Genomic DNA, 12,174 nt, shown 5'->3' on the forward strand with positions numbered 1-12,174 from the left:
GTGACGTCACATTTTCCACGTTATTTTTGCTTCACTTGATTCCTGAATTTTCTGTACACGTACTAGTCGTGTAATTAGCACTAGTCGTATTAATTGGCCACGTGTAGTATTATATGTACATGGTCTAAGATCCCCCCTACTCGTGGTGCAAATGTACATACTTGGCGCGAGTCTCTACCGAGCACTATTGAGACTCCTGCCAATCTATAATCTGCCAATTGTTAAATAAGGTAAGTTATCAAATTTTTTAATGCCACGCGTTTACACACCATTAAACTATTCTTAATTTGTAACTAAACTGTGTATTTGATAAATTTATAGGAAATTTAACTTAGTTAAGAGTCCAAGCGTCAAACTTTAAATCGCCAAAATTTGAATTGTCACATGTTTTTATGCTACTAAACTGTTTCTAACTTAGAATTAAATTGTGTGTTTTATGAATTTATCAGAAATTGAACTCAATTGAAACGTAAAGTATTAGTCGATCCACTCGCTGAATCATAAAGGCCAGACAAGGGCAAGATGTCCATAGGTGTCTATGGAAGCAAAGTATGAGTGTTGATGAATGATCTTAGAATACCTTGCTTGGCCACGCCAAGTATTTAACTTTCAGACAGCGTAGATCGAAGCAAATTTCTAGATGTTACATCTATAAATCTAAAAAATGCTCTCGATATGAGTAGATCTTTTTGTACATAAAAAGCTTAAAAAGTTTTAAACTACGTTTAAATATACTTTTAGCCCATTCTGATTTCACACCTTCTTTATGCGTCTATTTTTGGGTTATTGTTGGGATACTTTTGTCTATGATTTTTTCATGTACTTAGCGTAATTCTTTTACTTTTTTGAAGTTTTTTTTATTGGTATATAAACTTTCAACTAAATCTTAGATATGGAGGGAAAAAAGGTCGATTTGGTGTAAAATGATCATCGGGTAAATGACCTTAAATATTTGGACACTTTATTAGGTACATATTAATAATCGCACAAAATGTCAATTGTTGTGAATATCAATATGTTAATACGTATTTATTAATAAATTTTGCAATATATGTGTATCTATGTGTTTCGAATTTCGATACACGATACACGTATCCCCGTGTATGTACATACTTCTGAATCTGTATATTTAAATTTCACGTGCACACGTGTATCTTGAATACACATACAGAATCGGGATCTCTAATAGTGTGTAACGGAGATCATTTTGATTAATAAATGGTCGTTTTAATAAAGTTATGTTAATGTACATATTCATCTACAAATCCGTCATTTCATGTGCAGCAACCTAATACAATAAAAGATAAACTGCTACACAATAATTTGCAATTATAATGTACCTATACGAGAATCGATACTAGAACAGTTGGAGCCGATATAAAACCGATACATATTGGAATTGTAACCGAAATGGATACGGTCAGAAATTGCGATTTCTTATAAGGTTTCTTCTAAATAAAGATTCTTTCAATCTCTGAGAAAAAGCATTGAAATCTGTTTGTACTATTTTTCAATAATTATTGCCACAAGAAAAACTTCATCGTATTAAATATGTTATGTTTTTGATATTATGAGTTCCACTATATGTTCACTACTGGAATGTGTTCTTTTAACAAAAATCAGAAAATTTGATGCGGGTTGTGTTTGTTACTAGCTTCTCAACTGTCTGTTTGCCAAAATTAGTTCAGAATTAATCTATGGTGTAGTGTATTATCGATCAGTGAATTTTGCGAAATTCGTGTTTGTTCACTGTGACGTCCAACTTTGAATAATGAACGACAGAGGCGTGATCACAATGATTATTGACCGTCCGTCGGTAGTCGAATTATTATGATTAATTTCCTGCTCGATGCCAGAATGGCCTAGTCACGATTTTTACTCAGCGCCAACGTTCCTTTTTCTTTGTACTTTTAAAATACGCACATGGGTGATTTAAGGTTGATCGATCATTTCGTACAAGATAATATAGGTATATTTGAGAGCCATTAAGTGTGTTCGCAACCGCAATCTCACTTCTTATCGTTAATTAACTGATGTCGAACTTTCGGAAAAATATATGTACGTTTATCTCTTTCATGGATCATAATTCAGATATAATATATACAATCATAGCAGAAATCGTACAGTTATGCATTAATGAAAATTTTGGTTTATTTTTTAACAGGAAAAGTATTTTTCCGGTTGTAGTAAATTCGTGTAATATTAAGTTAATGCTTGTGAAATGTATTCGGTAATTATTTAAAAAGCGGAGACTTCAGCAATTTCAATGATTTTGAAGTATGTTGTCAAGACTGATATTCTGAACAACTTTTTTCTATACATAAAGAGTATTTCCAAACATATGGGGAATTTTTGGGGGGTAGATTCTAGACATGAAAATAATGAAAAATGTTCATGTGCACAAATGTCTGAAAATGCTTAGTTTTTTAATTCACGACGTGATCATTCGCGTTGAGCAGTGGGCGATCCCAAACGACCGAAGCGCCTTTGATTTATTTGAGGCGTCAGGTATTGAAAATACCAGCGCGAGAAGCATACGTCTCAAAAGTCAGAGTTGGGTATCATTCGACTAAATTTTTATTCATGTCGGAATAAATTTCTACGAATGATCTTCGAATAAAAAGTTCGAATAAAATGAAATTATTCAACGAATAGAAACTTAGTCAACTAAATAGACGAATAAAATCACATGATTGTGGCAATGTAATGTGACTCTTAATGTTTGAAGTTAAGTAACGTTTCTTTTTCAGTTTGAAGAAAGATGGGTGACCGCAATACTAACATATTACTTATACTACTTACTACGCATGATGAAAACATAACTATGTTCAAATAGTTATAATATTTTTTTAGAAAGATCTATCACAGATACTGCTTGTATTTTTTCTAAACCACTATGTTCCAGTTTCGTTGATTAGTATATCTTTCATAAAATACCTACTGTAAAAATTTCAAGTTAATGGATCCAACACATTTTTTAAAATTATGCCAAATTGACAACCAGCGAAGAAAGGATGTTCTTTAAAAAAATATTATAATTACTTAGACATATAAATACCATATACAGTTATGTTGTTTATGTTACTTCGTTATTCAATAAATTTCCTTTCAAGACAACTCGGTGTTCGAATAATGCTTCGCTTAAGGTAGTTCTTAGCTAAACGTAAAAGTCCAAGACTTCGTTCAACTTTCGAGTAAAACTAATTTGGACTACAAGAAACCCTTCTGCAAAATATGAAACCGTATAGTTATCGGGAAATTATTAATTAAAGTTGACGCATTTTAATATCGTGGCATATGGCAGAATCGAAAAAAACTTATAAAGCGAATATATTAATTTTAATAAAACTGACACTAAAGTGACCGTATATATATTATCACTATTCTTTTTAGATAAAATTTCAATAATACCATATTTTCCTATGGTAACATACATATCACAAAGTTCATGAGTAATGGTAATAATTGATAACTAATGCCCGAACTGCCAATTTTATTTATCATGTAATTTGAAAGTACACCTTTAATTTCTTTAAAACTTGCAATATAATTAGATGTTATAGATCTATGAATAATGTCATATATATAGTATGTATATAATTTAGTTTTTTTCAATATAGCATTTATTGGAATGTGAGAAATATAGGTTGAATTATATGGTCCAATTGTTTCAGAATGTCCACGTGTTCTTGAGTAAAGTTCAGTGCAACCTGAGATAGAGTTAGAGACACGTTGAACTGGTATATCGACTTAGCTATAGTTTTTATAGTTAAGAAAAGCTAAGAAAACTCGTATGCGGTTTTCTATAGAGGCGTACTGTAGCCAGCGTTTCCTGTTCCCAGGAGTTTCTACAAATCGATGGGAAGGGTTGCCACTATTGTATGCTCGGTTGTAAGAACAATGCAACTTCGTAAGGTAGTGTATTGTTAACTTTGTGTATTGGCGTTATTGAGGGTTTTATGAATTTTCCATGATGTAAGAAATAATCATACAGATATGCGGACTCAATTATAATATAGCTTCTTTTGTACCGCGAGAGTGGTAAACATTGAATAGCTGGTCTTATGGTCAAGGTAAGTTGTTTTGTCCCAAATGACCGTATGAAAGGACTGAGGTGGATCTTATAGAGATGGAAGGTGCTGATTTTTAATAATGGAACAGTTAGTTCAAAGAATATTTTCGTTTTAGTGTATCCTATTTTTATATTCGTAATTCCTTCGGTCTGTTCGGACAGCAATTCGATGGGTGTAAGGGGAAATTCGTAGGGAGTTTTGTTCTAACCCCTTCTGCTGCTCGTGATAATTACATATTGCGGTATCAAAATAGTGGGATGAAGTATTCCTTATTTTGCGAGTAATATGGCGTCGATTATAATGATAAGGTGACTCTTGTAGTCTTCTATAATGTCTTGTAAAAGCATCTGCAATTGTAGTGGCTCGTATATTTGGAATGACAACTGCGAGGCAATATTTTGTGAGATTATTCTGGATGGTAAGAATGTAGTGGTTTCCACTGGGTATTTCCGGAACTGATCCAACTGTGTCCAAGGTTAATTTGTCAAAGAGTTTTAATGATGTATAAGTGATGATCATTGGTTGACGAGTTTTTGTCGGACAAGTTTCTGTTCCTGGCAACTTTTGCATTTCCGAATAAATTCCTGAATATCATTTCGCATCCTTTGCCAGTGATATTTAGTTTTGAGATGGCTGAAGGTTTTTGTAACACCCTTGTGTCTTAGCTATTGTGTCAAGCTATTGTGTGTTTCTTCGATCAGTTGTTTTCTGATTTCTTCTGGTGGTGTTTTAATGTTAATATTTTGGGCTACCAGAGGAAGAATGTTAATCGGTCCCTCTTCGGTGGAGTCCTCTTCGCGTTACGAAACTGAAAAGACTCTAGGTAGCAGATTGACTGAGTAATAGTTGCGGTCATGATGGTGTAGGTGTAACGTCCGGTTGTTGCATGACTGTAGGTGTCAAAACTGCAGGTAAATTTGGTGCATTTACATTTTCCAATAATGACTGTATCGGTGAATGGTTTTAATCAGATGGTGTGAGTGTGAGTTTCAAAGGGTTTGATTCATTGAAGGAAATCAGATCTGCTTTTATTGTTAAATCTTGTTCCGGTAAATTTTTAGTATTTCCTACTTATTGATTAAAAAGTTGCGTCGAGTGAGCTATAAAATTTCCTGATATTGTACTATTTGATAGACTGGAAGTTAACCATCTTCTAGCTTATGGGGCTTGGTGAAATTTGTTCATTTGAGGAATGCGGTACATTACAGCGCAGTCAGAAGTGTAACTGTGTCCCTCCGTAGTTTCTCATTTTGTTGGCCGATAGTGTCATATATTGATGGTGTTGTTTTCTGAACTTGTATTTTGAAATTCTTATCTTCCCTTGGAATTAGAAGCAAGCATACTGTTGTTGGGTTCCGAGACAAGGTGTGAGCAGGAAAGCTATGGCAGTCGAACGATACACGAGTTATTTATGAAAAGAAGACGGTGATTCATAATACGCGTTGCACTAACAAAGGCACGAGTCGTTTCTCATGCGGTTTCGCGAATTTTTGATCGTGGCGTGACTAATGACTTTTATATCGATAACACTGTTCAACACGGGTCTGATTTTGTAAACGTGAATAAACATTTCTTATAGACTTCGACGTGCTGATTACGAATCTGCAACCCGTTTTTTCCCAGAACGTACAGTTTTTGAAAAAATCAATTTTGAAAAAAATGACAAATTTTCAAATTTGGGATTTTTTTCTGCTTTTACCGTAGTAGTTATTTAGTTGCTCTTTGCACGAAATGATTCTGTGGACTCTCCCGAATAAAATAATATAAATAGTTATTAGATTATAAACATCGAAATAGGTTTAAATAACAATTAAAGTGAAAAGGACACCCAAAACGCACCCATTTTTGCTGATAGTTTTCACTTTATTTCAAAAAGTAAGGGTCTAGGAGAAAATTTGACTATATCACGCGATAGAGCAAATCTTTCTACTAAGGAAAGCATCAAGCGAATGTCCAAAATTATTTTTTATTTCAATATAGAAATAAAATAGTTTGGCGAAATGCGCGGCGGAGACAGTGGTACTCAATGACGTCAATGCGTATAGGGACCGCTGAACGGCAGGCGGTAGGCGAAGCGTCCTCCGCGCGCGCCGTTGCCATTGAGTACCACTGTCTCCGCCGCGCGTTTCGCCAAACTATTTTACTTCTATATTGAAAACAAAAATAATTTTGGACATTCACCTGATGCTTTCCTTAGTAGAAAGATTTGCTCTATCGCGTGATATAGTCAAATTTTCTCCTAGATCCTTACTTTTTGAAATAAAGTGAAAAATATCAGCAAAAATGGGTGCGTTTTAGGTGTCCTTTTCACTTTAATTGTTATTTAAACCTATTTCGATGTTTATAATCTAATAACTATTTATATTATTTTATTCGGGAGAGTCCACAGAATCATTTCGTACAAAGAGCAACTAAATAACTACTACGGCAAAAGCTCAGAAAAATCCCAAAGTTGAAAATTTGTCATTTTTTTCAAAATTGATTTTTTCAAAAACTGTACGTTCTGGAACAAAACGGTTTGCAGATTCGTAATCAGCACGTCGAAATCTATAAGAAATGTTTATTCACGCTTACAAAATCAGACCCGTGTTGAACAGTGTAATCAATAACTAAGGTGAATTTCTGTCCATAAACATACGGTCCGAAATATTATACGGCATAAACAAACTATCGCGAGACATTCTCGGCTGGATTCAAACTACGTGAGGCATATGAAATAGGTAAGTCTTTACCAATTTCTTTTTGGCTTAAGATTGCACCAATTGCAGAATCTTTGTTGTTCTTTAGTTAGTTTAATTAGTCGAATTTCTTTTTCCAGTAATTGGATTAAAGGTTTTGCTTTGAGAAAGTAGTCCTGAATAAATCGTCTATAATATCCGGTAAGACCTAAAAATTGTTGAACATTTTTCTGTGATTTTGAAACTAGTAGTTTCTTCACAGCTTGTAATTTCCTAGGATCTGGTTTTACATCTTCTGCTGATACAATGTGACTCAAATATGCAACATTGAAGAATAAGTCCAAACTCCCTTAAACGGATTAATCATTTTTTAATCTTAATTTCATGTTGTCGAAGTGATGACGAATAGATAACGACATCGTCCAAATATATGAAGAATCCCGCTCCTAACATCCCTGATAGTAACGTAACATCCCTGGAACGTAGGCGAAGCATTTTTCAAGCCAAAAGGCATACATTTAAACTCGTAGTGCTCGTTTGGTGTTGTAAAGGTCATTTTTTCTCTGTTTTTCTTTCATTTTGATTTGGTGAATTTGGTCAATTTATCCAGAATTTCTGTGATCTGAGGAAGTGGATATTTGTTGCTCATATTTTTCTCGTTGAGCGCAAGGAAATCAATTACCATACGCTAACGTTTATTGCCACCAGCATTTGTGTTTTAGGAACAATCCATAAGGTTGAATTGTACGACAATGTTGATGGTTAGATGATTCCTTGCTTCAGCATAGCGTCTACCTGATGTTAAATTTCTTGTTGATGTACTAGCGGATATCTATACTGTCTAGTATTAATTGGGACATCGTCTGTAGTGTGAATAGAATGATAGAAATTAGGTACTTTGTCCAGTGTATTCCCTGGCAAATAAAAACGGTAAGAGTATTGCTCAGTAATTTCTTCAATAGGTCGTCGTTCTTCAGAGTTGAGGTGGTTGATTTTAAGAGTTTTCAGGATTTGTGTTTTCCTCGTCCGTCCTATGAAAGGTTTTGCCTGATGTAAATGGATAGTGTTTTCGTTGGAAATGTCAAGAATTTCATATGGTTGTAAATACTGTGGTTCTAATTTTATTTCTACTTCTTCTTCGCTGGTATTTGTTGCTAAAACATAACTGGTCCCATCACAGTTAGATAACGCAGCCTGACCGACGAAAATGTTGGCCGGTGTCTTGATACGTGGCAGATAACCTTCCCTGATTTTGTGATTGGCTATCATCACCGTAATTTGCTGGTTGGCCTACCAGGAATCCGATGTTTAGTTTTAAACGACATAAGAGAAGTTACTTTTAAGAGAAAGCAGAATGGGAGTTTGGGGAGCGTGAATTACTTCTTCGCAGGGTCATAGACGGTACACGTTTTAGTCGGTCTTGTTACTCGGTTTTTGAACTAGATACGCTACGATCCGTATGATAAGAGCTCTGATATCGCGAAAGAGGGTGTAATTGCGAGTATACGGCTCGCGGATTATTATCTCGTTCGTGTTCTATCCTGATATCTGTCTTCATAATTACGTACGGGGTGATAGATTGTCACGAAGTTGATTTCGATTTCTCAATCGTAGGTCGATTTGAAGAACTGCATAAAACGCTTCTTCTAACGTTTTAAACTACATACTTATCACGTAACGCGATTTTACACACGATGTGCTCGGGTAGCTCTTCCAGGAAACTTTCCAGAATATCCCTCTCCATATCTTCTGCAGTTCTAATGTTTTCTGTGTCGTCACGATTGCGTATTGCCGTACGAGTGCAATAGGCTAAATGATTGGCCCTATCTATGTATTTCCTCAAGAAGGAAATGTTGTGTCGACTTTTAGGACGCGCGATTTCATTTTGAAAATACGCCAAATTAAGACCTGGGGCGTAACGTTTTTACAGAAATCTAAGTAGATTTAATATATCTTGAAATCATTTGTCTTGAGTCTAGCTGAGTCAGTAAGTTTTGTTAAGACTATCGTAAAATATTCAGACTCCGTGTTGTTAGGTATTAAAACAAGCCCATTTTCTACACCTTGCGCAAAAACAAAAAGGGGTGGATTTTCACCGTTGTAATTCGATATCGAAATCATGGCGTACTGTGTGTTATTTCTTTGCGTAAGAGCGGCTATAGAGGTAGTCATTGACAAAGTTAAACTAGCTACGTCGTCAGTCTGCGCCCGCGCCATGGTTTACTGAATGAAAAGTTGAAAGCGAAAAAAAATAGTTTCCTTAGAACGTTATAGTTCTAATTGTTACTTGAATATCCTTAGAACCTTATAAGACTCTAATTGATAGTGTTTTCCCGAAACGAAATTCCAATTTCTCAGTATTGTTCGTTTTGCACGTGGTGTGCCAACTAGGATTTGGATAATGTGATCAATTGATTGAGCGATGATGTGCTTGGTAAAACTCTCCTTTATTGAGCCGATGTGAGAGTTCACACTGACTTGTTCGGTTGAACTCATTTGTTACGCATAATTGCTCATAATAACTACGTGCGTCATCGACCACCAAACGCTCGTGATCGATTGATTGACGAGCGTGTCGCGCTCCCGGTCTGCAGTCGCCGAAAACGGCCGAAACGCCCCGAAACCGACCGATGAGATCGAATGACGCAGGCCGGTAATGACTGCGACTCGGGCGCGCGATGCGATACAAAAAAAAGTTACAAAATCACAAAACAAAGCTCGCAAAGTCCAAACAGATACGTTATGGTTTTCTCTTAGAATTCTTTCACATTCTAATGGTTGACTGCACCTAAATGTGCCTTACCACACTCGATTGTCAGTAGGTTTCTTTGATTATTTTTTTTTTTTTTTTTTTTTTTCATTTATTATTTATTAACGGGAACGGACTCTTTTTAGAAAACATATACAGAAAAGTCATGAAGTGACGTTTAATGGAATCTTAGAGAGTTTTTGTCTGAAAGTGTACAATGGAAAGAAAACGTCAACCGAGTCGCAGAATTTATTAACATGCATAATTATTCTATTAATGCAGTTGTCATTGCTATAAAGAGTACTGTATATCTCGCTTCTAAGAAGAACTTAGCTTGCTTTCTGATTAGTGTCACAGAAGAATTTAGTCTGAAGCATTGCAAGATCATTTGGCAGTCGATGCCTTCGTTTAAAACTTTATAAGCAAATAGCAGCTCAAAACATAAGTCGCCTACGTTTCAGCGGTCATAGATTGAGATATACAAGCGGAAATAATCACGATCAAAAATTTGCATAAGGTGACCGAAACGAAAAGCAACCATATAGAGAAACTGATGCTGGTTACTTTTCAGCATTGCTTTTTGGTAGCGAAATGACGGAGACCAAATAGCTGAACAGTATTCCAAGTGTTGCCTTACAAGTGAGCAATATAAGATTCTTGACGTATTAATGTTTTTAAAGTGTCTAGATATTCTGCTAATACAACCGAAAATCTTAAGAGCGACACCACTAATGTGCATGATATGCTTATTGAAAGAAAGGTCAGAGGAAAAGATTACCCCAAGATCGCGGATGTCAGTGACAGTAGATACATCACATTGGATTAGAGTATAGTTATAAACTGATAAACTGTTTTTGTGTGTGAAACGAGTGACAGAATATTTGAATGGGTTATGATATAATTTATTTTATACGCAACAGGATTTCAACCTGTCAAAATCCTTCTATATAAGTAGGGAACTGAATGGAGAGCTTAAAGAATGAAAGATTTTCATGCCATCTCCAAACAGAAGAAATGTACAATATTGAAAGCAGACATCAATGTCATTAATAAATAAGATAAAAAGCAGAGCCGCAAGATGAGATCCTTGAAGAACCCCTAAAGTAATGGTGATAGTAGAGGAATATAAATTATTATATGTATTTAACAATTTGTGATTTACCCACAGTGTAGCTAAGGAACCATGCTAAACAATTGCCAGATGTTTCGTATGTATGAAGTTTTGATATAAGTAGTGCAAATTCACAGACCTTTTGGTTGACAAGATGACCTATTATCTAACAAGTGGTCAGCGGAATTAACATTTGACGAACCCGGATGGTCCTAATTCTCCTCAACATTGAAAACCATAATATTGCATATTTTCTAACATTTGATGCCAGTCTTTTAAAAAGTATTTCTACATCATCCGTAGGTTGATGTTCTTCACTTCCACGTTCGTTGTTATGTAAAATATGATTAATCAATACCTCAGATACTGTCTCTAATTTTTTTGTATTTGTTTTGAGATGTTTTCATTGTTAGTGTTGGTACATTGCAAGTTTTAAGGGATGTTGGTTCTTCGATTGAATTGGTGTGTTCTTACCTGGTGGTATCACCCACTTCATTGTTAGATTCCCGTGAAATCCCGCGGTAATCAAGGATTTCGTTGTTAGATCAATTAGGTGTATGCAAAATAAAGGAACCATTGTCAGACAAAATTGTTAAAGATTTGGCATCGGATTGATTGTGTTGAGACACACGTAGGAACATGAGCCTATCACTATTCTGCTACGCAATAACGTTTACTGAACGTGAGACCCAGCATAGTGGTGTGTGTACCCCAATACAGGAGGCCTAGAAAGGTGCATTGACTCAATAAGTCTAATTCAAGTAGCGTTTCTTTTTTTCTGGTATTTCCAATATCATATGGCAAAATTAACAATTCTGAACTACAACATTAGATGTACTGATAACATATTTTCATACTTATTCGATATTTAAATCTTCTATCTCCTGTTGTTTTATCTTATTTTTTGGAACACTTCTGACTTTTTGGTGCTCTTTGTACACTTTTCCGTAAATTCTGAATTTGGTGTTGACAGTAACCAGTTTCCAATTTTGTGTGTTCTTCCGGAGACATTCTTAAGGAAATGGGAGGACAATAGAGACAGTAACTCTGATTTTAATTAGACATCTGCTTTTACAAAGATTCAGATGTTGCGATGAGCGTTACACAATTCAGGTCAGGTCAGAATCGTCAAAACACTGACATCGAAAGGACATCTAAGCGACTGTTGATATTCTTCATGGCTTATTTGCAGATTCTTATTTTTCAGTCTACTACAGTGAAGCAATGGTATTTATTACTGGTGTTTCAGTGTTTGGTCATTAGTGTTTGCGCTATTGTGATGACTAAATTTGTGTTGAGTAAAACGTGTTCCAGATAATAGGATAAAACAACTTCAGATAGTAGGTTTAAACATCGAATAGGTAAGTAAATGTATTATAATTACATATAATATTGTAGTTCACGATTGTTGATTTTGCAATATCATATTGGAAGTATTGAACTGAAAGAAAAGTTACTGGATTAGACTTATTAAGTCAGTGCACCTTGCTAGACCTTCAGTGTTTCGATACGTAGACCACTATGCTGGGCCTCACATTCAGACTAGACGTTGTAGTGGTTGGT

The 12,174-nt window shown here is 35.2% G+C and overlaps 1 protein-coding gene across 2 annotated transcripts in view; it reads left to right on the top strand.

The window, feature by feature from the left end:
• Positions 1 to 12,174, top strand: part of Ssp3 (short spindle 3) — a 113,299-nt gene that overhangs the window by 39,777 nt on the left and 61,348 nt on the right. The window lies entirely within an intron of this gene.

The sequence above is a fragment of the Calliopsis andreniformis genome, unplaced genomic scaffold (genome assembly GCF_051401765.1).
Source record: "Calliopsis andreniformis isolate RMS-2024a unplaced genomic scaffold, iyCalAndr_principal scaffold0048, whole genome shotgun sequence".
Classification (NCBI taxonomy): Eukaryota; Metazoa; Arthropoda; class Insecta; order Hymenoptera; family Andrenidae; genus Calliopsis; species Calliopsis andreniformis.